Raw genomic sequence first — 22,834 nt, forward strand, 5'->3', positions numbered from 1 at the left:
AAAAACAGTACCTAACTAATGGCCTGTCCGGGTCACATGCCATCCATGGTGCTGAATACGATGCTTAGTTCTGGGTACCACATTTAGGAGCAACATTGATGAGCTGGAGAGGGGGGCAACCAAGATGGTGAAAGGCCTCCTGTTTCATACCATATGAAAGACTGGTTGAAAGAACTGGGGAGATTTAGTTTGGAGAAGACTTGAGGAGGCTCATATGATAGCTGTTTGCAAATATTTGAAGGGCTGTTCCCTGGAAGGGAGATTAGTCTTTTGGTACTTGGCTCCAGGGGGTAGAGCAAGGAAGAAGGGATGGCAGTTCCAAAGAGGCAAAATTAGGATTTACATAATAATAAAAATCACATATCATATATAATAATATAATAATAACAACAGCTAGCATTTATACAACATTTTAAGGCTGGCAAAGCACTTGACAATTATTTATCTCATTTCATAACAAGCCCAGATGTAAGTACTATTGTCATCCCCATTTTACTGACGAGAAAACTGAGGCAAACAGAGGTTAAGTGATTTGCCCAAGGTCATACAGTTGATAAGGATCTGAGGCTGGATTTGACCTCAGTTCTGCTCGCTAGTGAAAATGAGCATCATCAAGTAGAGAGAGCACAGGGTTTGGAGGGAGAGAAAGTGAGTTCAAATCTTGTATGACCTTGAGCAAGGAATTTAAACCCCTGTGGGTCTCAGTTTCCTCGTCTGTAAATGAGAGGGTCAGTCTAGATGAGCTGTGCGATCCCTTTCAGCTCTGAGTTGATCCCTGGAGGTCTTCAAGCTGAAACTGGGATGCTGTGAGAGGAATTTCTGCAGAGGCAGGAGCTACACTGGATGGCCTCAAAGGCCCCTTCAGCTCTGCAGCACCATGACTCAGACATTTTAGAAACATTTTCAATTCTGTATTACATTTCTACCACGATGCCGTCAATACATGCTACAGGACTCTCCCCACCCCACCCTACTCTCTCCTCGCAAAAAAATAAAAAAAAACCTGGTTTGCATCAAATTTGAGGGAGCCCTATGATCAAGGTAAATTTTTTCTGTTGACCTTTTCTTCTTCTTTCAAAGAGATCTCATTCAAGGAATATAACCTACATTCAAACCATTTCAGTGCTTTTTGGATAACAATCTGCATCTCTTACCCCAAGAAGATGCTCAGGACAGTCTTAGGATTAGGATTAATTAAATTTAATTCCAATTAATTTAATTAAAATTAAAATTAGGATTAGAATTCTAATGTCTTAGGATTCAAAACTAGAAGGATCCTTAGAGATCATCTAAGACTTATTATGTCTAACACTCTGAAATACTTCTTTCTTATTATAACCTCCCACCTTTCCCTCTGTCTCATTCCTCCTAAATTTATTCTTTATCCTCACAATTACCTTCAGTCCCCTCTACCCCTCTTTGTTTTCCTAATCCACCACCCTGGCTCTGGCCTCACTTTCCTTGGAGGACAGCCTTGACAAATTCAAGAACCCTTGAATCTCCAGTCCCCTTGTCCTCTGGGCATGCCTAGCTCCACCCCACCCCTGGGGTACCCCTACCATCCGCCTGCTCTGCTCCTCCTTGCAGACTGCTGATCAGTGCTGCAGAATGCCATAGAACCATGACAACCGCTTGCACCACAAATTCGTGCTACCTAATCGTCGTCAGGGTCTTTACTGACGCAGACCAGTTCTTTCTACCCTTCTAGAATTGACAATAGCACACTCCCCACAGCCTGTATCCCAAGGCTTTTACTCCCAACCCTCCACACCACCCCTCTTCCTACTCCTTCTCAGCAAAGGGCCTTACTGATTTCACTGAAAAAGAAAAATCAAGGCTATTCATTGTAGCCTGTTTTCCCTTGATCCATAGCTCAAAAGCTTTCCAATTATTCCTCCTTCTCTCCTCCTTCCCTCTAGTCTCTGCGAAAGAGGTGGCTCCTCCCTTTGCCAAGGCCAACCCTTCTCTCTGTGCCCTTGATTCCATCCTGTCCCCTTTGGGAGCCTGCCCTCTCCATTTTTCTCAGATCCAATCTCTCCTTATCCACTGGTACTTTGATGCTGCCTGCTAATATGCCCAGGTCAATCAGTCACTCTATCCCCCAAATCCAAGTGTTTTCACTCAGTCCCCTGCACCTGGAACTCTCTCCCTCTTCATCTCTGCCTCCTGGCTTCCCTGGATTCCTTAAAGTCTCAGCTAAAGTCCCACCTAAAATCTCACCTTTTGCAAGGAGTCTTTCCCAGGCCTCTTTAATCTTAATGCCTTCCCTCTGAGACCTCCCCCAATTTATCTTGTATATATCTCGTTTGTATATAGTTGTTTGCATGTCGTCTCATCTATTCGACTATGAGCTCATTGAGAGCTGGGTTTTGTTTTTTGCCTGTTTTGTATTCCCAGTGCTTACCATAGTGTCTGACACACAATAGGTGCTTAATAAATGCTAGCTGACTGACTGACTCAACCCTTTGCAATCTGATTCCTAAAGCTACACACACACACACACACACATTTTATATATCCACCCAGCTCTAATCTCTCTCCTGAATTCCAGTTCCACAGTATCAACTGCCTGCTGGAAACTCCACCTGGCTGCTTCCTCAGCATCTCAGATTCCAAAATTGAACTCAGTATCTTCCTCCCCAAACCAACCTTTCCTCCAAACTTATTTCTGTAGAGGAATGACATCACTGTCCTTTCAATCACACAGGTTTGCAACCTTGGAGTTAGCCTGACTACCTCATCTCCCCATATCTGATCAGTTGCCAAGTCTTATGGAGGCAGAATCAACAACATAGCTTGCATCCACCCTCCTTTCCACTCAAATATTCTCACCTTAGTCAAGACCCTCATTACTTCTTGACTGAACCATGGAGAAAGATTTCTAATTGGTCTCCTGACATCCAGTCTCCTCCTGCTCCAATACCATTTTCCACATGGCTGCCAAAATTAATATTTCTAAGGTACAAACCTATTCCTGCTCAAAAATTTTCTGTGGCTACCTATTGCCTCTACCATAAAACACAAACTCCTTTCATTGGCATTTATAGCTTCCCATAATCTGGCTCCTATCTGTTTTCAGACTTTTTTCATATTGCTACCATTTACATATTCTACATTCCAGCCAGGAATTTACATATTCTACATTCCAGGAGGGCCTATTAGCTATTTCCAACAGTGGAAGGAGTGCTGCATTTGGAGCCTGGGTTCAAATCCCAGTTCTGCCACTTAATACTTGCATGGCATTGGGGAATTCACTTAACCTTCTAGGCCTCAAATTGCTCATCTCTAAAGTGAAGTGTTTGGCCCAGATAGACTCTCAGGTCCCTTCCAGTTGTAAATTTATGTTCCCATATACACCAAATTATAGAATATATAGAAAGTACTTTGTAAACAAAGTTATATATGTGCATGATATACAAACTATATTATATAATGCGCATATCACATGTACATATGTGCATATGTGTGTTTATATGGGTGAGTGTATACACACACACATAATTATCACTATTCCATCTTTCCTATCTTTCTTGCTCTCCCTTGCTCCCCTATGTTTTGGACTGCATTCATTCTTCACCTTCATCTCTTAGAATCCTTAGCTTTCTTCAAGGTCAAGCTCAGGCCATCTCTTAGAAATCTCCTGATTTCCCCAATTGTTAGAACTCTCTCCCTCCTCAAATTACTTTACATACCTGGCTGTATTCATGGTGTATCTCACAAATAGAGTGAAAATTCCCTGAGGACAGTCTTCGTACCCAAAGCATCTAGCAGAAGGCCTAACCACTGGGCACTTAGTGAGTACTTAACGCTTTCTCCACTGACTGACAGCCCAGCACTCAGCAGGTATTTAATGTTTGTTGAGATGAATGGTTTACAATGAAGAAATGGAGGCCCAGAAAGGCATTAAGTGACTTTCTAATCGAAGGTCACATCTTGGCAGAGGTAAGGTTCAAACCCCGAGTCTCCTGACTTCAAATGCAGTGTTCTTCCAATTACCCAGAAGCCATTTCCCCATTGCAACACTCTTTATCTCCCCCAGCACCCAGTATAGGGCTCTCAGTCAGTTGATAGTATTTGTTGAATTAGATTTTGAATAAGAGAAGGTGAAAGAAAATGAGGTTCGTAGTTAGCCCTTGGAGAGGCAGTATGGTATGGTGGATAGAATGCTGGACTTGGAAGTCTGGAAGACCCAGGCTCAAATTCCATCTTCCACACTTACTGATATGACCATTAGTTACTTAATCTCTTTGGGTCTCAGTCTCATCATCCATAACATGGGGTTAATGCCTGTATTACCTACCTCACAGGTTCGTTGTAAGGCTTAAAGTAGGTTTTTTTCCCCAAACACTGAAATTTCTTATTTATTCAACAAGCATTGACTAAGCATTTACTATATACAGAAAATTCACAAACAATATATTCAGTGTTAGACACTGACGACCAATGGGGAGGGAGCTCCCAGATTTGCTGTATGGATACTATGGTCTAAGCCAGGGGTGGAGAACCTGCAGCCTCAAGGCCACATGTGGCCCTTTAGGTCCTCAAGTGCAGTAGCCTTTTGGCTTATGAGGTTTGGATTCAGTCAAAGAGCCACACTTGAGGACCTAGAAGGCCACATGTGACCTCATGGCAGCAGGTTCTCCACCCCTGGTGAGCAATGGCCTCAAGAGAGGCTTTTCCTTTGGGAATCACTGCAGACACCATAAAGACTGCTGCATCTAGTACACTGCCTTCATATAGTGGGTGCTTAATATGTCCTACTAAATTGAATTGCTCACCTTCCCCTGAGAGGATTAGATAAGAGAATTCCTCCTTGCTCCAGATCAAAGAAACCTGGACATTACACACTCTTCTTTGTCTGAGTCAGGCTCTGATTACCAGGCTCTTCAGTTCTCTGCCAGAACATGGCTACTCCAATACACCTAAGTCATCTCCAATTTACCAGGAAGACTTCCTTCCAAGGGTTGAGGGAGAAGGGTGTGTCTGTTTTTGTGCATGAGAATCACAGAACTGGAGGTCTCAGAGGTGCATGGTATCTAGTCTTAACTCATTCCCACTAAAGAATCCCCATCACCCTATTAAATGGCCATCCACTCCTCTATTTGAAGATGTCCTGATCAGGGGTGCCTCTCAAGGTAGCCCTTTCCACATTTGGACAGCTCCAAATGTTAGAATGTTTTTCCGACATCAAGCCCAAACTGACTTCTTTGCATCTTCTAGTTCCTGCTCCTGGTTCTGTCCCCTGGATCAAAGTGAGCAAGTCTATTCTACATGACAGCCAAAAAGGGTATACTACCCCTCACACTTGAGGGGAGTACCCCATACCACCTCCTACATAACATCTAACATTTATAAAGCTCTTACTATGTGCCAGGCACTGTGCTAAGCACTTTACAATTACCATTTCATTGGACCCTCACAATAGTGATGTAAGGCAAGTCCTATTGTTTACCTCCATTTTATTATGTTATTCCCCATGTTATCCCCATAGAGGAGGAAACTGAGACAAAAAAAAAGGCTAAGTGATCTGCTCAGGGTCACATAGCTAGTAAGCATCTGAGGCCAAGGTTGAACTCAGGTCATCCAGACCCCAGGTCCAGTGTTCTAGCCATTGTGCCTTCACATTGTGCCTCATTAGCTCAGGGACTTTTAACCTGAACCTTTTAGAGATTTTTTTTTTTTGAAAACTGTATTTCAATATAATTGGTTTCCCTGGCAATCTTGTGTATTTTATTTTGTGCATTTAAAAACCTGATTCTGAGAAGGGGTCCCTAGGCTTCATCAGACTGCCTGCCCGAGGGGTCCATGACATAAACAAAGGTTAAGAACCTGTGTTCTAGAGTCACAGAATGCCAGAACTGGAAGAGACCTTGGAGAGCATCACGTCCAACCCCCTCCCCCCTTTTTTTAAACAGAGGTGGAAACTGAGGTCCCGAAGGGAGCTACAACACGTATACACATGAATATGATACAGAAGATGGAGAAACAATAAAGAATTAGAAGAGAACTGGCTCTAATTCCCAGGTTAGCTACTTAATATCTGTGTGACCTTGGACAAGTGATTTCAACTGTTTCCTTACCTGTGAAATGAAGGCCTTGGATCGGATGACCTCTGAGATTCCCTCAATCTCGAAACCTCTGACTGCATGCTTCCTTCAGGCACTAGAGAGTCAGAACCCTAGAATATTATACCTGGGAGAGCCCATAGAGACCATCTAGTTCATCACTTTGCATCTTGTTAGTTGTGGTTTGGTCAGGGCTATTGTCTATTATTTCAACAAAGAATGGGGGGAGCGAGGGAGGGAGGGGCCGGAGGGGAAGCTCCCGAAATTAGCCAGGCATGGTTGAAAGAGGATTAGATTTAGAGTCAGGAATTCTGGGTTCTACTAACTAGCTGTGTGTAACCTTAGGGCCTAGCACAGTTTGCCTAAGGCCAAGGCAAACTAACCTCTCTGGGCCTCAGTTTTCTCATCTGTAAAATGAGGGTGTTGGACTATTGTTGGACTATGATTTCTAAGGCACCTCCGAGGTCTAAAATCCTGTATATAGGAGGAGCCAGGTAAGGATTGTGGGAAATCTTACCAAAGGCAAAAAAAAAAAAAAAGAATAATGGGGAGTGGGGGGAGGGAGGAGGGGAAGGAGGAATGACGCTTTAAACTTGATTCCGGGTTGGTCGAAGCAGGCTAAACCCCATACCCTGCAGACAGCATCAGATGCAGGCCCTTGGAAAACAGCTCTTCATCATCCCGCATTAAGGCTTGCAGGTGGTTCTGTTTTGTCATATAGTTTAAAAACAGGAATAATTTTCATACCGCCTCCTTTCCTGGCTCATCTACTTAGCTTAGCTTAGGAGGATAAACCCTGATCTTGGAGTCGGGAGACCTTGCTCTGACTCTCACTAGCTGCGTGACCTTGGACAAGTCACTCATACCTGCATGGCCTTAGGTTCTTCATTAGTAAAACGGGGATCTGCTGCTCTGCGGAAAGTGATCGGCAAGCCCGAGAGCCCTATACAGACGAGACGAGAGAGCGCCCCACTGTTAATTTGGGGCCACGGGCCCGGCCCTGGACATACGCACATCAGCACATCTGACAAGCCCTAACCTCCTCCTCATTGATTAAGTGCGATATCTCTGGACCTGGAACAGTTCGTTGTCTCTCTCTCTCTCTCTCTCTCTCTCTCTCTCTCTCTCTCTCTCTCTCTCTCTCTCACACACACACACACACACACACACACACACACACACACACACGAATACAAACATACGCATCCCTCCTTTTTCTCCCTAATCCCTTTCCCAGGGGCCCTCACGACAATTTCACCTGCTAAGATCAGGATTTCAAAGTTGGGGAGCCACAGGGTATCCCCTCCTCCCTCCTCAGAAAAAAATGAAGGGGTTGGGGTCGCTAATAATACTGCGACCTCCACGTCTGTCCAACACAGCCTTCCATCCACCCCCACAGGTTCACTGCTTTTCAGATGCTCAGCCTTAAACGAGCGACTCCACCTCACCCTGCTAGAGGTGGTGCAAAGGAAATTTAGTCAGAGGGCATCGGTTTAAACGCCAGCATTTCTGCTTCCTACCTGTGTGATCTTGCGCAAATCCCTTCGCCTCTCTGGGTCTCGGTTTCCTCACCTGTCAAATGAGAGGGTTGGTGTCTATAGCCTCTTCCAACTACAAATTCTTCCATTCCCCCCTCCCTCCGCAACTTACCTCTTCAAACCCGGGGAGGGAAAGGACGCCTGCAGCGTTGCTCTCGGGTGCGCAGCCCAGGGAGGGGACTGAGGGAGGATGCGGGGCTTGCGGATGGCCAGAGGCCGATGGGTGCAATGCCCGGAATGCGCCGCAGTGCATACGCACGGTCTGGCTGGGAGACAGCTGCGCTCAGTGCTGCCGCCGCCTCTGGATTTATGCACAGCGCAGAGTACCGCGGACTTCTGCAGCCGGCAGCACTGACCGCAAGAGCTGGGAGATGTGCAGAGGGGAGGGAGGAGGAGATGCTGCGGGAGGGAGGGCGGACGCCGCAGGAGAGGGGAGGAGTTGGTGCCGAACTGGGTGGGGGAAGGGGGAAGGGGCGACGTGGCTCAAAGACCCTTCCCAGGCTTGGTCCCCTTTAACTGCAGCCGGCTAGCGTGCGCTGGGGAGGAGAGAGATCGCCGTAGGACTTCCTGGGAGATGAAGTTCCGAAGCTGCGGCTGGACTGTGGCGGAGGAGGGGATGGGAACTACAAATCCCAGGAAGGACTGCGCCTGATATTGAGCCACCTCCCCACCACCACCTCCCGCCCCCAACTGGGCTTAGTTCCCCCACTCCTCCCCCTCCCACTTCCCATTTCTGTGCTTCAGCGCCCGGGAAGGGGAGTCTCCGGAGCGAGGGGGAGAAGGTGGGTGCGGGGGGGGATCATGGGCTGGGACTGGGGCTCTGCTGGGAGGGAAGCTCTGGACGCCTTTCTCACCTGGCCACCTGGCCCGCGGGTGGAAGGTGGCCCATTAGGGCGGGGGTGATACAGGTAGCGACCGGGCTGAATTGGAGGATATGGAGCATGATTGAAGAGGATAGAACGGAATTGGCGACGACAGGGCGGGAGAGGAGAGAAGCAGAGCAGCGGAGTAACCTAGGAAAAGAGGAAGGAGCCAGGAGAGGGCTACGATAATAACAGCTTTTCTTTCCATAGCTTTCACGGTTTACAAAGCACTTTTCTCCCTAGGGACCCAAGAAGTAAGGAGTGTAAGTGTAACTCTCCCAGTTTGAAAGATGAAGAAACTGAGATTCAGAGGGGTGCTATGATCGACTCGAGGTCACACTAATTCACGAGTTGGTGGTCTTGAAGCCAAGATACCTGACTCCAGACTCCTGGTTAGTGGGGTGGGGTGGGGGGGTTGTGGAAAAGAAAAGAATTAGGATCATTAATCACAGCTAGCATTTCTAGGTGCTTAGATACTTGTACAATTTAGTTATAGCTTATTAAGCGTTTTTTTCATTTTACACATGAGGAAACTGAGGCTCAAAAAAGTTTCATGATTTGCCCGAGTCCTAAGTAGCAAGGCTAGAATTCAGACAAGAGTCTTCTGATTCTGGTGCTCATTCCAGCATTCCTGCTGTCCCCGTTGGACCTGGGCAGGAAAGGGTGAAAAGTATAGTACGATCCAATGGAAACTGAGAAAGTTTTCAGTGTTTTTGTCCCATTAGCTAAAGTAATGGGACAGATTGAATTGGGTGGGTATTGGGCAGCAGAAGGGTAAATTATAACCTGAGGCATTGTGGGTTGGAGGAATGGATATATTAAGAAAGTTGGGAATTAATAAAAGAAACAAAGCAAAGACTTAATACATGATAAGTGAGGGCACTTTGAGATGAATGGGAATGAGTGACCTTCCGAGGAATGAATAGAGTAGAATGGGAAGCAGAGTAGAAAGTGGGGTAAGGTTGGTCATTGCTAGGCAGCTATAGCCCCTTCCCTGGTCAGAACCCACCTGGAGTAGTACTCTTCTGGGCACACATTTTAGGAAGGCTATTGATAAGCTTCAAGATGACCAGGGTGGTGGAGGGTCTTGAGATCATGCCAGGTGAAGATCCATTAAAGGAACTGCTTTGTACAAACTTTGTATTTATGGATATTAGTTCATAGATCTCTAGCTAGGAGGGATCTTGGAGGCCATTTGTCCAACTCCCTCATTTTACGGCTTAAGAAACTGAGAGCCAGTAAGTTAAGTGACTTGCCCACACAGGTAGTAAGTTCCAGAGGCAAAATTTAAACCAAGGTCCTCTGACTCCAGGACCAATACTTTTTATGTAATTTGTGTGTGTGTACAATATATACATACATACATACATATATATGAATTACTTTTCTGTGTGTGTTTGCCATAAACTATAAATTCCTTGAGGGGGGTAACTTTGATTTGTATCCCCAAAGCGCCTAGCACAGTGCTTTCTGCCACATGGTAGACACTTAGAAACTTGTGGATTGAGAAGAAAGGATTTAGAGGAGACAAGAAAGCTGTCTTCCATTACTTGAAGGACTGCCATGTGGAAGAGGCAGTAGGTTTGTTCCGCTTGGTCACAATGGGCACAATGAGGGCAGAAATGATCCCATCAAGGACTGCCCAACAATGGAATGGGCTGTGTAGTGCGATAGTGAATGCCTGTCCCAGGAGGTGTCAAGCAGAGTCTGGATGGCTGCTTGTCAGGAACATTGTGGAGTTGGCTCATGCTTCAGGCACTGGTTTTATTGTATCATCAATGAGGTCCCTCCCATGCTCACTTGGGTTCAAAACCCAGCACCGATGCTTACTGTGTTACTGTGGGCAAATCACTTAACCTTTCTGAGCTTCAGCCACCACATCTTGGACCATAGCGTTTTTATTACCAGCCTCATAATGTCATTATGAGGAAAGTACATTCTAAAGCTATAAACATGTGAACTCTGAGATTCTATGTTTCTATATAATGCCTTGTATGAATTGGAGATGGACTGGAGCATCTTGCCAGACCAAATGTGTAAAATGTCTCTTGTGCTTGAACCGGACAATTCCTATTCAGGGCTGCTGGATACTGGCCCCACTCTTTTCCATCTGCCTTCCTACGCAGATCGAAAGAAAGGTTGGAGCAGCTGCAGGGTTCTAGAAGTGTGTGTGAGTGTGTGTGTGTGTGTGTGTGTGTGACAGTGTGACAGAGAGAGAGATATCACAGAGGGGGATGAATGAAGAGAGTTTCAGAGCATGTCTGCATGACTTGTAAACCTCCTTTCCAGGTAACTGCATGCCATAAAAGGATGTGATATTATCCTACAAGGTTCCTAGCTTCTCTTAGTCACATCTAGCCACAGGGGTGGGGGGAGGAAGGCAAACTGAGGTCTTAGTCACTCAACAAACAGTTTTTTACTGTACGCAAGGTCCTATGTTTGATTACAGAGACAAATATAACATTAGTCCTTTTATCAGAGAGCTCACAATTTCAGGAAGGGGAAAAGATATGTATGCAAATTATCGTGATAAAGAAAGAGGGAAATCAGTAGAAAGGAGGGACGGCCTGGGACGGTGGGGCCTGTTTGTTGTCTGGGTAGGCTTCATGATGGACATAGCCTCTGAGTTGGGCCTCTAAGGATGGGACTTCAGTGTGAGGAGGGCTATTCTAGGTTATTCTAGGATCAGAGAGTTGGAAGCAACCTTAGTCCAACCACTTCATTTTAAAATGGGAAAGAACTGAAGCCCAGGGAAAAGAAAGGACTTGTCTGGTTTCAGTTGCTGTGTTTGTCCTTAGTTCTCAAAGAGGACCATGCCATCAGGGAGATGATGACATGACTTGCAGGTGACTTTGATTTGAGTGAGGGAAGGCTATGCAAGGTCACCAGCCTCACTTTCTCCTCCAAAGCCATCTGGATCCGGTGACCAGATATTCATCAGGAGGACTGGAGATGGCTCAGGATGCAGTGGGTTTCAGTAGTAAGTATTACAAATGGGATTTGAACTCGTCTTCTGACTCTGATGCCATCGCCTTCATTCCATTCCCCTACACTGAAAGGCCTCATCATGCACAAAAACAGAGAGGAAGGAGAGCAAGATAAGAATGTGGTGCAGTAACTTGTCCAGTCTGAGGCATGGAGAGATAAGACTGAAGAGATGTTCTTTGGGTCCCGGTTGTTGAGGATCTTGAATACCAGGATAAGGAGCTTATGCTCTCTTTAGTAGGCAGCAGAAAATGCCATGTAGCGCTAAACCTAATACAGATGGAAAACTGATTTATGGGTGAAATTTATAGCTTTAATATTTTAATAATTTAATAGTTCATGAAAACTACCCAACCTGCTTCTAAAATGGTCATGAAGATTCCATGACCAAGATCTGACGGTAGGATTAAGTGAGCCACTCAGACTTCGGTTAACCCAATGAGGCCACTTGTTTCTCGTACTTGGGAATAAGCAGTGTAGTACGATGTTAAGAGTGTTGGATTTAAAGTCAGAGGACCAGGATCCAAATCCCATTGCTGCCACTTACTACCTGTGTTACCTTGGCCAAGTAGCTTAACCTCTCTGGTCCTCAGTTTCCTCGTTTGTAAAATGAGCAAGTTGAACTAGGTGACCTCTAAGGTTCATTCATCTCTAAAACAATGATCTCATGATCTTCCTTACCTGTAATAGGGAAATACGGTAGTGTTGCATCCTCCCTCACAGGCAGGAGTTTGCCAGTCTACAGTGAGAAAATAATATTAAAAGTTAATAATAACTATTTCATTGAGGATCTATAATTTCATCAGAGTGGAGAGGGTTCTCTGCCAAGGAAGACTGCAGCCCATCCATACCTTAGTAAATAGTCCTTTGTGAGTTACCAGGCTGGGAACAACAAAAAAATTACCCAGTGGCCCGTCTCTGGATTGTGACCCTTTATGCATTTTATTAGGTCCATCCTTCGATGATGGGTACATAGTTTTGTTGTTGTCGTCCAATTCTTCATGACCCCCTTTTTTGAGATTTTTTTGGGCAAAGATCCTGGAGTAGTTTGCCATTTCCTTTCTCCAGCTCATTTTATGCAAGAAGAAACCGAGGCAAACAGGGTTAAGTGACTCACCCAGCGTCACACAGTTAGTATGTATCTGAGGCCAGGTTTGAACACAGGTCTTTTCTGACTCCAGGCCTGGTGCTCTATCCATTGTGCCACCCAGCTGAACATAGTTTGGCCCAGGCCACAACCACCCAGAGCCTTTCTAGGGTGATAAGGCATTCCAGACTTTGTAATCCAGTGGCATAATCTTCAAGGGCCAGTGTTATCTCCAAGCCATGGTGAGGCATTGGACAAAGACTCTTGATATATTAGTGGATTTGAAATGTTATCCCTGTGGATGTTCCCTCCATTGATACACATAGCAATCCTTCTTTATCTGCCAATCTTCTGTCAGTCTTGTCTAGGTCCTCTTGTAAATCCTCCACAGTGGTTCTACTCACTATTCTGGGATCCTTCCTAGATGAGTCGACCTTGCGTGGACAACAAAATGGCCTGCCAGGTGAATGGAAGCGAACTCCCTCTGTGACCACATAACTGGGCCATCTTTTTTCTAGTCATCTGTATCTCTGATGACATGCTTCATCCCCACTGCTTCTGAATAATGCTTCTCTTTCTACATATTGCCACCTGCTCAAGCTCACTACTTACCTCTCCATTGCCCTTGTGCGATACTCAACCTCATTTCTTCAGAGGTCATAGTAGTCTGCAGAATGCCTGGCACAGAGCAGGCACTTAATAAATGATGGTTCAGTTCTATGGCTCGTAGCTATACAACGTCACTGATAGAATATAGGTGTTTGGGGTTTTTTTTAAATGGGCCTTTGTTTCAGAGAGAACTATGCCGTTCCCCAAAGGCCATCCATCCCAGCGTATCTTCCATGTCATACTTTATCTCGCTTGAGCTTTTCAATAGCTATAAGGAATGACTATGAGGCAGGGAACATCATAGGATCATAGATTTAGAGCCAGAAGAGACCTATTTTACAGATGAGGAAACTGAGGCCCAGAGAGGTTTAGAGACGTAGCCTGGGCCACACAATTAGTGAGTATCCGGAGGCTAAATTGAAACCTAGGTCTTACTGACTCTGAGTCCAGTATTCTGTCTACCCCTCCGTACTTGCCTCTCCATGTCTCATCAGTGTGGGTATTGCATGGAGACAAATCTCTACTCCTCCCTGCCCCTTTATGCTATGTAACTCTTGTCTATCCCCTTCAAAAAAATAATCCATAAAGAATCGACCCAAAGCACTAGAGGCCATCTTTGGGATCTTTGAATAAATAATTAATAGCTACCAGTTTATATGAGGAAACTGAGGCAAATAAGGTTAAGTGACTTGCCCAGGGTCACACAACCAGTAAGTGTCTGAGACCCGATTTGAACCCATGCCTTCCTGACTCTAGGCCAGCACACTATCCACTGTGCCACCCAGTGCTTATGGGTTATCCATATGTAATTCATCACTGTTCCTTTATGATTAGCCCTCCTTTTCCAGACACACAACCTTAATGATGCCTTACATATAACTTGCATGCAAGTCATCATTGGTACCATACCCCAGCATGCTATTTACAAATACCAGGTTCCATTGCCCTTTTGGGTTATCCACAATTTTGATACTTTAGAGATTACAGTATTTCATGATTTGCAGTCATACAGCATCGTGTTAGAATATTGGTATTGAAAAGGTAGACATTGGTATTTGAAGAATGGGGGGGGGGCGGAGCAAGAATGACCATCAGAAGTACTGTGCAGTGTCCCGAATGCAATCTAATTCTCCTGTTCCATTTTGGGCCCGGATCATTGTCTTACTGCTTACTGTCCAAAATCTGTGTATCTATAGATACTGCCTGCCCATCCAACAGCATATCATAATCTGAACAATGTGCCTTCTTCATTGACTGGCTTTCCCTCTGGATTGCAAGGCTGATCATTTTTTAAGGTGCCATGGACTGAGCTGGTGCATTAACATCTACAAACTAGAACAATCAAAGAATTTCATTATGTGAAGGAAATCTGTCTTCTATATGGATTCTGCAGAGGACATCCTCCATAACACCAGCCAATATACTTTTGTTGAGCATCCAACCCCCTGTTTCATTCCTTGATTGATACTTAGAATCAGATACTTAAATTGGTATTGATCTTCTCCATGACTGCTTCTTTCAAAGAGTGATGTGATCGTGACATATACAGAGTGTCCCAAAAATCTTTGGGCATTTTTAAGGTTTTAATAATACAAAACTGCTCTAAGACTTTTGGGCCTCACTGTATATAGGGAAGCTATTCTGGTCTGCTGAACCAAATGCTTCCTTGTAATGTAGTAAACACAGTGGGCTCTTGTATGCTCTGTACCTCTCTGGCAGAAGAGGGATTGAAGATGTAATCTTCTATGGAAAATCATCTGTGAAAGTCTGCCTATTTTCATGTTTTCACAACTATATGTGTTATGGGCCATTTTTTATACAGAAAAAAGTAGGAATGTGGCTCAGTGATTGCTTACGCTTTCTCATTTACTTGAAAGGGTCCATTACACAAGCTATAATGAATAATCTATAAGCTTTTCCATTTTGTAAAATCTTTCCTTTCAGATACCTTGAAAATTGATCCCTGAGTACCTTTAAATTTTGTTACCTCCAGACAAATTTAGCCTGTGTGTTATTGGTTAGGACTAGCCTCTCTGAGGCAGCTAGGTGATAAAGTGAGTAGAGCACCAGGCCTGGAGTCAGGAGGACCTGAATTCAAATCCAGCCTCAGACACTTGACACGCTTACTAGCTGTGTGACCTTGGGCAAGTCACTTAACCCCAATTGCCTTGCCTTCCCCCCTCCAAAAAAAATAAAAATAAAAATAAAAAGGACTAGCCTCTCTTCCAGGGGCAGTTAGGTGGTGCAGTGGATAGAGTGCTGGCCTTGGAGTCAGGAAGACTCATCTTCCTGAGTTCAAATTTAGTCTCAGACACTTACTAGCTATGTGATACTTAATCCCGTTTGCCTCAGTTCTTCATCTCTGAAATGAGCTAGAGAAGGGTATAGCAAACCACTCCAGTATCTCTGCCAAGAAAACCCCAAACGAGGTCACAGAGAGTCAGATGTGACTGAAATGACTCACCAACAATGAGCTGGAGAAGGAAATGGCAAACCACTCCAGTATCTTTGCCAAGAAAACCCCAAAAGGGGTCACAAAGAGTTGAACACGACTGAAAAACAACTAAACAACAAACAGAAGCCTCCCTTCCCTCCTGACCTTCTTAAGTGACATTTCCACTTCCCCAGATAACATTGGGTGCTGAAGTATTAGTCAAAATATGGTGCTTCTGTTGTCATCGGTGGTAAAAATAGCCATAGAAACACTGCCAGATCTGTTCCACTTTGGAACTATTTGTTGTCCTTTTAGTTTCACTTATAAATGCTCTTGGGATGTTTTGATTTTTTGGAATCCCGTGCCAAACTTTTTGTCTCATTTTTCCTATCCTGCTGCTTTCTGCTTTGTGAGACATTACTATAGTCATAATTTTAAACCATCTTCCTCTTTAACACTTTGCAAGTGAGATTGTGTTCTCTCTTAGTGGCTACATCTTTGCATGATGAGGAACATCAAGTATGTGCTGACTGAAGCAGCTTCTAGACTCCTTTGGTCTCATTGTCGTGACAGCTTTATACTTTCTAAGAAATGGTGATCATCAAGCATCAATGTCTTGGCTTTTTTCCATTTCTCTTTTTATCACAACCAACAACCTGTTTGAATAAATGAGGCTGGAACTGTGGTAGTGGTGTGTAGTAGTGGTGTGTAGTAGTGTCATTTTGCTTCTCATTCGGTGTTGATTTTGAAGTATTTCTGATATTATACAGCTGTGAGATGTCTTAGGCATCTGTGAGCTATAAGATGCCAAAGCCTGACATCTTTGATTTTTTTCCTGAACTATGTTTTCACACCTTTTCTGCTGCTATCCCCAAGATCAACCTTTGACTGAAGAAATCATTAAAGATGATTTTACTTGATTTTGAGGATTTTGAGTTTTTAGAACTGAACTGAGCTGGTTCCAAATGGGATTGGAGGTGGTGGGGGATACAGGGAGCTCCTGACTCTGGCAGCATAACCTTGGAAAAGCTGCTTCAGTTTCCTCTTGTAAAATGAGAGGGGGTGGACTAGCTGATTTCTAAAGCCCCTTTTAGTGCTGACCTTTTATGTTCAAAAGTTGCTTTCAACTCTAAGATTTTATGTTCCAAATTCCTTTCCATCTCTAAGGCCCCCTCCAGCTCTGACATTCTATGCTCTGAGAACTGTCACAGCTCTGAGAGTCCATGCTCTGAAGAGGTCCTTCCCGCTATCTCTGACATTCTGTGCTGTCTCCCAACTCCAACATTCTGCGTTCTCAGGCCCCCTCCAGCTCTGATATTCTGTGTTCCAAGGTCCCTCCCAGCTCTAACATTCTTTGCGCTAAGATTCTTTCCCAACTCTGACATTCTGTGTTCTCAGAGCCCTCCCAGCTCTGACATTCTGTGTTCCACGGTCCCTTCCAATGGTGATATTCTATGTTCTGATGTCTTTCTTGTTTCTAACATCCTTTTTTCTGTGAAGGTTCCCTTCATCTTTAACATTCTGTGTTCTAAGGTCTCTTCCAGCTCTGACATTCTGTATATTAAGCTCCCTTCTGTCATTGTTCAGTCATTGTAGTTGTATCGAACTCTTTATGGCCACATTTGGGATTTTCTTGCAAAAATACTGGAGTAGTTTGCCATTTCCTTCTCCGGTGGATCCATTTTGTTAGGCAATCAGAGGTCAAGTGACTTGTCTAGGGTCACACAGCAAGGAACAGTCCAAGTCTGGATTTGAATTCAGGTCTTCCTGACTCTAGGCCCACTGCTCTATCCACTGAAGCACTGTCTGCCTCTGAAGCTCCCTTCTAGCTCAAACATTTTGTGATTGTTTTCAGCATAGTCAAAAAGTGGAAACAAAAAAAAGGAAAAAAATGGAAACAACAGGGTAGGATGAAAAAAAAAAGCCCCGATCTTGAAGTCAGGAAATCTGAGTTCTGATTTCAGAATTTCCTCCAATTTGTTATGAGCCATCATTCAAGTCAAGGAGTGATAAAGTCCCTTCTCTCTGGGCCTCAGTTTCCTCACTTGTAAAATTAATGGGGATTGGAATAGATTGGTCTTCAAAGGCCTTTCCAACTCTACAGTCTCTTTACTCCCTGGGCTCCTGCTTTCCCCTTCTGAGCACACAAACCCAGGCAACAAATATTTCATGAGCCCCCTCTGTCTATGGGGGCCTGTGCTTGGAGCTATAGGGGAAACATGAACAAGATACAATCCCTGCCCTTGTAGCGTTCTGCCAACCAATTGACAAGTAGGTATTCAGTACCTACAGTGTTCCAGGCTCAGGAATTACGAAGACAAAGATGACAATTCCTGTTCTAAGAGGCCTTACTCTAGATAACATGTACATATCTAAATGATTACAAGGCAGCATTTAGTAGAGGAAGGATTGTACATGTGAAAATGTAGCTAACACAAGGCTGTATTTACTAAAAGACAAAGAAGGAGCATAAACAGTGAGCATTATAGGACTATTTCATAGGGTTGTAAATTTACAACTGGGACATCATTTATTAAGCACCTACTATGTGCCTGGGTGGCAGGTGATGGGTGTACAAAGACAAAAAAACTAGACAGCCCCTGCCCTCAAGTAGCTTATATTCTGATTGGTAGATACAACCCATTTGGAGAACTCTTAAGTTTTGATCTTGGCAACCACAGAGATTAGGAGTAAAAGGGAAATGATTGCCAAACAGAGGAGTTTCCATTTCATCTCGGGGTCAGTTGGGAGCCACTAGAGCTTCTTGAGCCAAGGAATGACATAGTCAATCCTGTACTTTAGGAATATCATTTGGGAGCTGTGTGGAGAAGGGACAAGAGAGGAGAGAGACCGGAAGCTGATCAGTAGATGGTTGTGACAGTCCCAGTGAGGACCAGGGGTGTCTTCACTGTGTAAGTGAAGACTCAGCTCTCTGGGATCTCGGAGCACCTAGCGTCTCTGCTCTTCCAGGGCAAGCTTGAATCCCTGGATGAATGGGGATCTTTGGTGGCTCTAGCTTATAGAATCCAAGAATCTCAACTCCAGGGGCCATCATGAGGCTTTGGGGCCAGCCTCCCAGCACTGCAGATCTATAGCACCATAAATCTTTCTAGTTTTCACCTGGGTTGGCCGTCAGTAAAGGGCGTGGGCCTTTGGGTGGAGATGTAAGTCAGGATGGGTTGGCAGCTGTGAGGCAATAGAAAGAACACAAGCCAAGGAATCAAGCCCTCCCTGCCACTAGCTTACTGGGTGGCCTTGGTCTATAATAGCTAACAATAATTAATAATAGCTAGTATTTATATAGCGCTTTAAGGTTTGCGAAACACTTTGTTATCTCATTTGATCCTCACAGTCATCCTGGGAGGTGGGTGCTATTATCCTCATTTTGCAGTTGGAGAAACTGAGGCACAGAGGTTACGTGACTTTCCCAGAATCATACAGCTAGTGTCTGAGGCAGGATTTGAACCCAGGTGTTCCTGACCCCAGGTCCATCACTCTCCACCATGCCATGCTACATTTTAGACCTTTCTCTCCTGGACTGTATGGATGCTGGTCCAGTTCTCAGATTGCATGAAATCAGCCCGGGTGGTTGGTGGGCGTGGCTTGGGGGATGTTTCTGCCTCTCCCCACCCAGTTGGAATCCTGCCCCTGCACCAGACTCTGCAGCTAATCATTGCGCCGCTCGTTGGGTGTTAAATTCCAGGAGGAGTGATGCCAAGTCGACTGCTTAGAAATCCAGGAAGCAGAGTGCCCGATGGAATTAGCATCCCCAGTTTCCTGAAGGCACATCTTGGCCGTGGCAGCTCTCCAAGGTCCGCCCTAGACAGGCAGCCACCCAGGCTGTGGGTGGGCTCCCTCTCCATCCTGTCTGCTTTACCTCGGAGGGTCTGTGGTAGCAAGCTGGCAGAGACAAGGTGGTTTCTGTGGTATTCTCCCATAGGGTTCATCGTTTTCATCACTCCCACTTTTATAGCTCTTTGTAAGGTTTTGTTTTTCTCATGATGAAACCTGTGAGGGTAGTAGTGGGCATGTTGTCAGCTCCGTTTTATAGAGGAGAAAAACCACGTTTGCCTGCGTTTTGCGCACAGTAGATGTTTGGCTTGCTCAAGGTCATGGTAGTGGTCCATTTGTTCACTGTGGTGTAGTATAAAGAGTGATTAATTTGGAGTCATAAGCCTTGGGTTCTAATTCTAGCTTTGACACTTTACTTGGTGGTAGTGGTTGAGTCATTTCAGTCATGTCCCTGAGTCTTCATGACCCTATTTGGGGTTTCCTTGGCAAAGATACTGGAGTGCTTTGCCATCTCCTTCTCCAGCTCATTTTACAGATGAGGAAACTGAGGCAAACAGTCTGAAGTGACTTGTCCAGGGTCACACAGCTAGTAAGTGTCTAAGGCCATGTTTGAACTCAGGACTTCCTCACTACAGACCCAGCGCTCTATCCATTGGGCCACCCCTTATTTCTTGGACAAATCCCTTATCTCTGGGTCTCAGTTTCCTTATCAGTAAAATGGAGATTTGATGGCTTGACTCCCGAGTGCCCTCCCTATGAGATTACCTTCCACTTACATAGTATGCGTATACACACCTAGTTATTTATATGTTGCCTCCCCTATGTCTGCCTGCCTCAATTTCCTTAGCTGTAAAATGGAGATCAATAGCCCCTACCTCATAAGGTTCTTGTGAGTAACAAATGAGATAAAGCATGTAAAATGCTCTTGCCCACTGCCTGGTACTGAATAAATAAATGCATGTTCCCTTCCTCTTCCCCTTCCACTTCCCCTTCCCTTTCCCCATTATAATGTGAGCTTCTTGAAAGCAGACACCAAGTTTTGGCCTCTTCTGGTATCCTTAGAGCTTAGCCCGGTGCCTGGCATATAACAAGCACTTAATAAATACATGTTGACTGACTGACCGACTAGTTCTGTGATACATGACTCAGAGTCATTCAGTAGAAAAATTGCTAGATTTAGAGACAGAGGATCCGAATTCAAATCTCTGCTCTATTCTTTACTACCTGTGTGACTTTAGACTAGTTTCTTATCCTCTCCCTCAGTTTCCCCATCTTTAAAATTGAGGAGTTGAGACTCATCAATCCCTAATTCCGCCTATAAGTCTTACCAGCCTCTGCCTCACAGAGAGCAGTTCACCTGGTTCTAGCTTATTGATGAGAAAGGCTGCAGTGATGCAGTAAGCCAGGCACCTGACGGCATCACTGCTGCCCAGGAGCTGTTTGCTCTGGTTCAGTACGTTCTGTAGCAAAAATGAGGTCGAGTAAGGAGCTTGTTCCCCGTGCAAGGCCTGCAGGCTCACCCGAGTGGCTCCTCAGCGTTAGGGCCTGCATTCTTCTATAATCTATATATAATCTTCTGTAAGAGTATAGAGCTGGCAGAGAACCACAGAACCCAGACCTGGGGCTCGAGGGGCCTTGGAGGTCGTCTAGGCCAACCCTTATTTTATAGAGGAAGAAGCCGTGCCCCAGAGAGATTAAGTGATTTCCCCACATGTGGTGGAGCTAGGTTTCGAACTCGGGTCCCCTAACTTTTTCCTCTGTGAAAATTTCACCTTTCACAGATGCATCAGTCTAGGGTAGTCAGACACCAGGCAACTTTCAATAGGTCAGTTGTGAGTGGTAATGATAATATTTGATATTGCATAATAATAATAAGCTGGTGTTTATAGAGGACTTTAATATTTGCAAAGCATTATCAGACGAAGCAAATGCATGATCTTATTTGAGCCTCACAGAAGTCCTGCAGAGGAGGAGCTACAAATATTATCATCCCGGATGGGGTCATTTGGGTCATATGCTGAGTGGTATAGTGGTTGGAGCGCTGGGCCTGAAGTCAGGAAGATCTGAGTTCAGATCCAGCCTTAGACGCTTACTAGCTGTGCAACTCAGGGAAAAATCACTTAGCCGTGGTTTGCCTCAGTTTCCTCAGCTGTAAAATGGGGATGATAATAGCACTTAGCTCCCAGGGTTGTTGTAAGAATCAAGTGAGATAATATTGGTAAATTGTAAAATTGGTAAAGTGTTTAACATGGTGCCTGGCACATAGTAGGCGCTTTCTAAATGCTTGCTATTATTCCTGTTAATATATTTGTAAAGCACTTAGCACAGTATCTGGTACATAGTAAGTACTATATAAATGCTATTGTTATTATTATCCTTATACCTATATTACAAAGCACTTAGCACAATGACTGGCACATAGTAGGTACTCCATAAATGCTATTATGGTCATTATTATATTTGTAAATCACTTAGCAAAATGCCTGGCATATAGTAGGTGCCATATAAATGCTTGCTATCATTATTATTATTGTTGTTATTCTTGTATTTGTGAAGCATTTAGCACAGTGCATGGCACATGATAGCCACTATATAATGATTGTGCTTTTATTTTTGTTATTATTATTATTATTATTATTATTATTATTATTATTATTATTATTATTATTACATTTATAAGGCACTTAGCACAGTGCCTGGCACATAATAGCCACTATATAATGCTTGCTGCTTTTATTATTACTATTATTACATTTATAAAGCATTTAGCACAGTGCCTGGCACATAGTTTATAATGTATATATATATATAAAGCATTTAGCACAGTGCCTGGCACATAGTTTATAATGTATATATATATATATATATATATATATATATACATGTTCAAATAAATGTTTGTTCTCTTCCTCCCTTCATTTTACAAATGAAGCAGTTAAGACTTAGAGGACTTAAGTGATTGCCAAGATTACATAGCTACTGAGTGTCAGAGCAAGGTGGGATAAAAACCTAGGATTCCCTGACTCCAAGTGTGGCCCTAGATCTGCATGGCTAAGTCAGCCAGCCAAGGATGCAAACAAAGGTTGGCACAATTTGTTCAGTCCTTATGAATTCCTCACTAACTCTAGCTAGGTCTTATGTGCTACAGCCCCTCCCTCCTGGCCCCCACCTTTGGAGGAAGGGCTCTAATATCATCAGCCTTCCTTAGTCACACAACTTCTAAGCGGTTGAAGCAACTGGGAATGTCTACCCTTGATGAGAAACAACTTAAGAGGGACATAATGACTATTTAATTCACTCATCATGTATTATTTGATATTAGAGCATTAAGATTGCAGAGCTTGATGGGATCATGCCGTCTACCTTCCTCATTTTAAAGGGGAAGACATTGAGGTCCAGAGAGAAGTGACTTGTGTAAGCTTGGGTAAGCAGCGCAGCTGGGAGTCTTCTGACTCCAAATC

The 22,834-nt window shown here is 44.3% G+C and overlaps 1 protein-coding gene across 2 annotated transcripts in view; it reads left to right on the forward strand.

Moving 5' to 3' along the window:
* The first annotated feature begins 8,338 nt into the window (after nucleotides 1–8,338).
* KCTD21 (potassium channel tetramerization domain containing 21) overlaps nucleotides 8,339–22,834 on the forward strand; it is a 34,712-nt gene continuing 20,216 nt past the window's right edge. Inside the window, exons 1-2 of one of the 2 annotated variants that reach the window (XM_036747620.1) lie at nucleotides 8,352–8,385; nucleotides 8,710–8,858. The gene's annotated coding sequence lies outside the window, so the exon portion shown is untranslated. Of the gene's footprint in view, nucleotides 8,386–8,709; nucleotides 8,859–22,834 lie in introns of both variants that reach the window. The other variant, XM_036747621.1, reaches the window with a different exon arrangement.

Source organism: Trichosurus vulpecula, chromosome 2 (assembly GCF_011100635.1).
Source record: "Trichosurus vulpecula isolate mTriVul1 chromosome 2, mTriVul1.pri, whole genome shotgun sequence".
In the NCBI taxonomy this organism is placed as follows: domain Eukaryota; kingdom Metazoa; phylum Chordata; class Mammalia; order Diprotodontia; family Phalangeridae; genus Trichosurus; species Trichosurus vulpecula.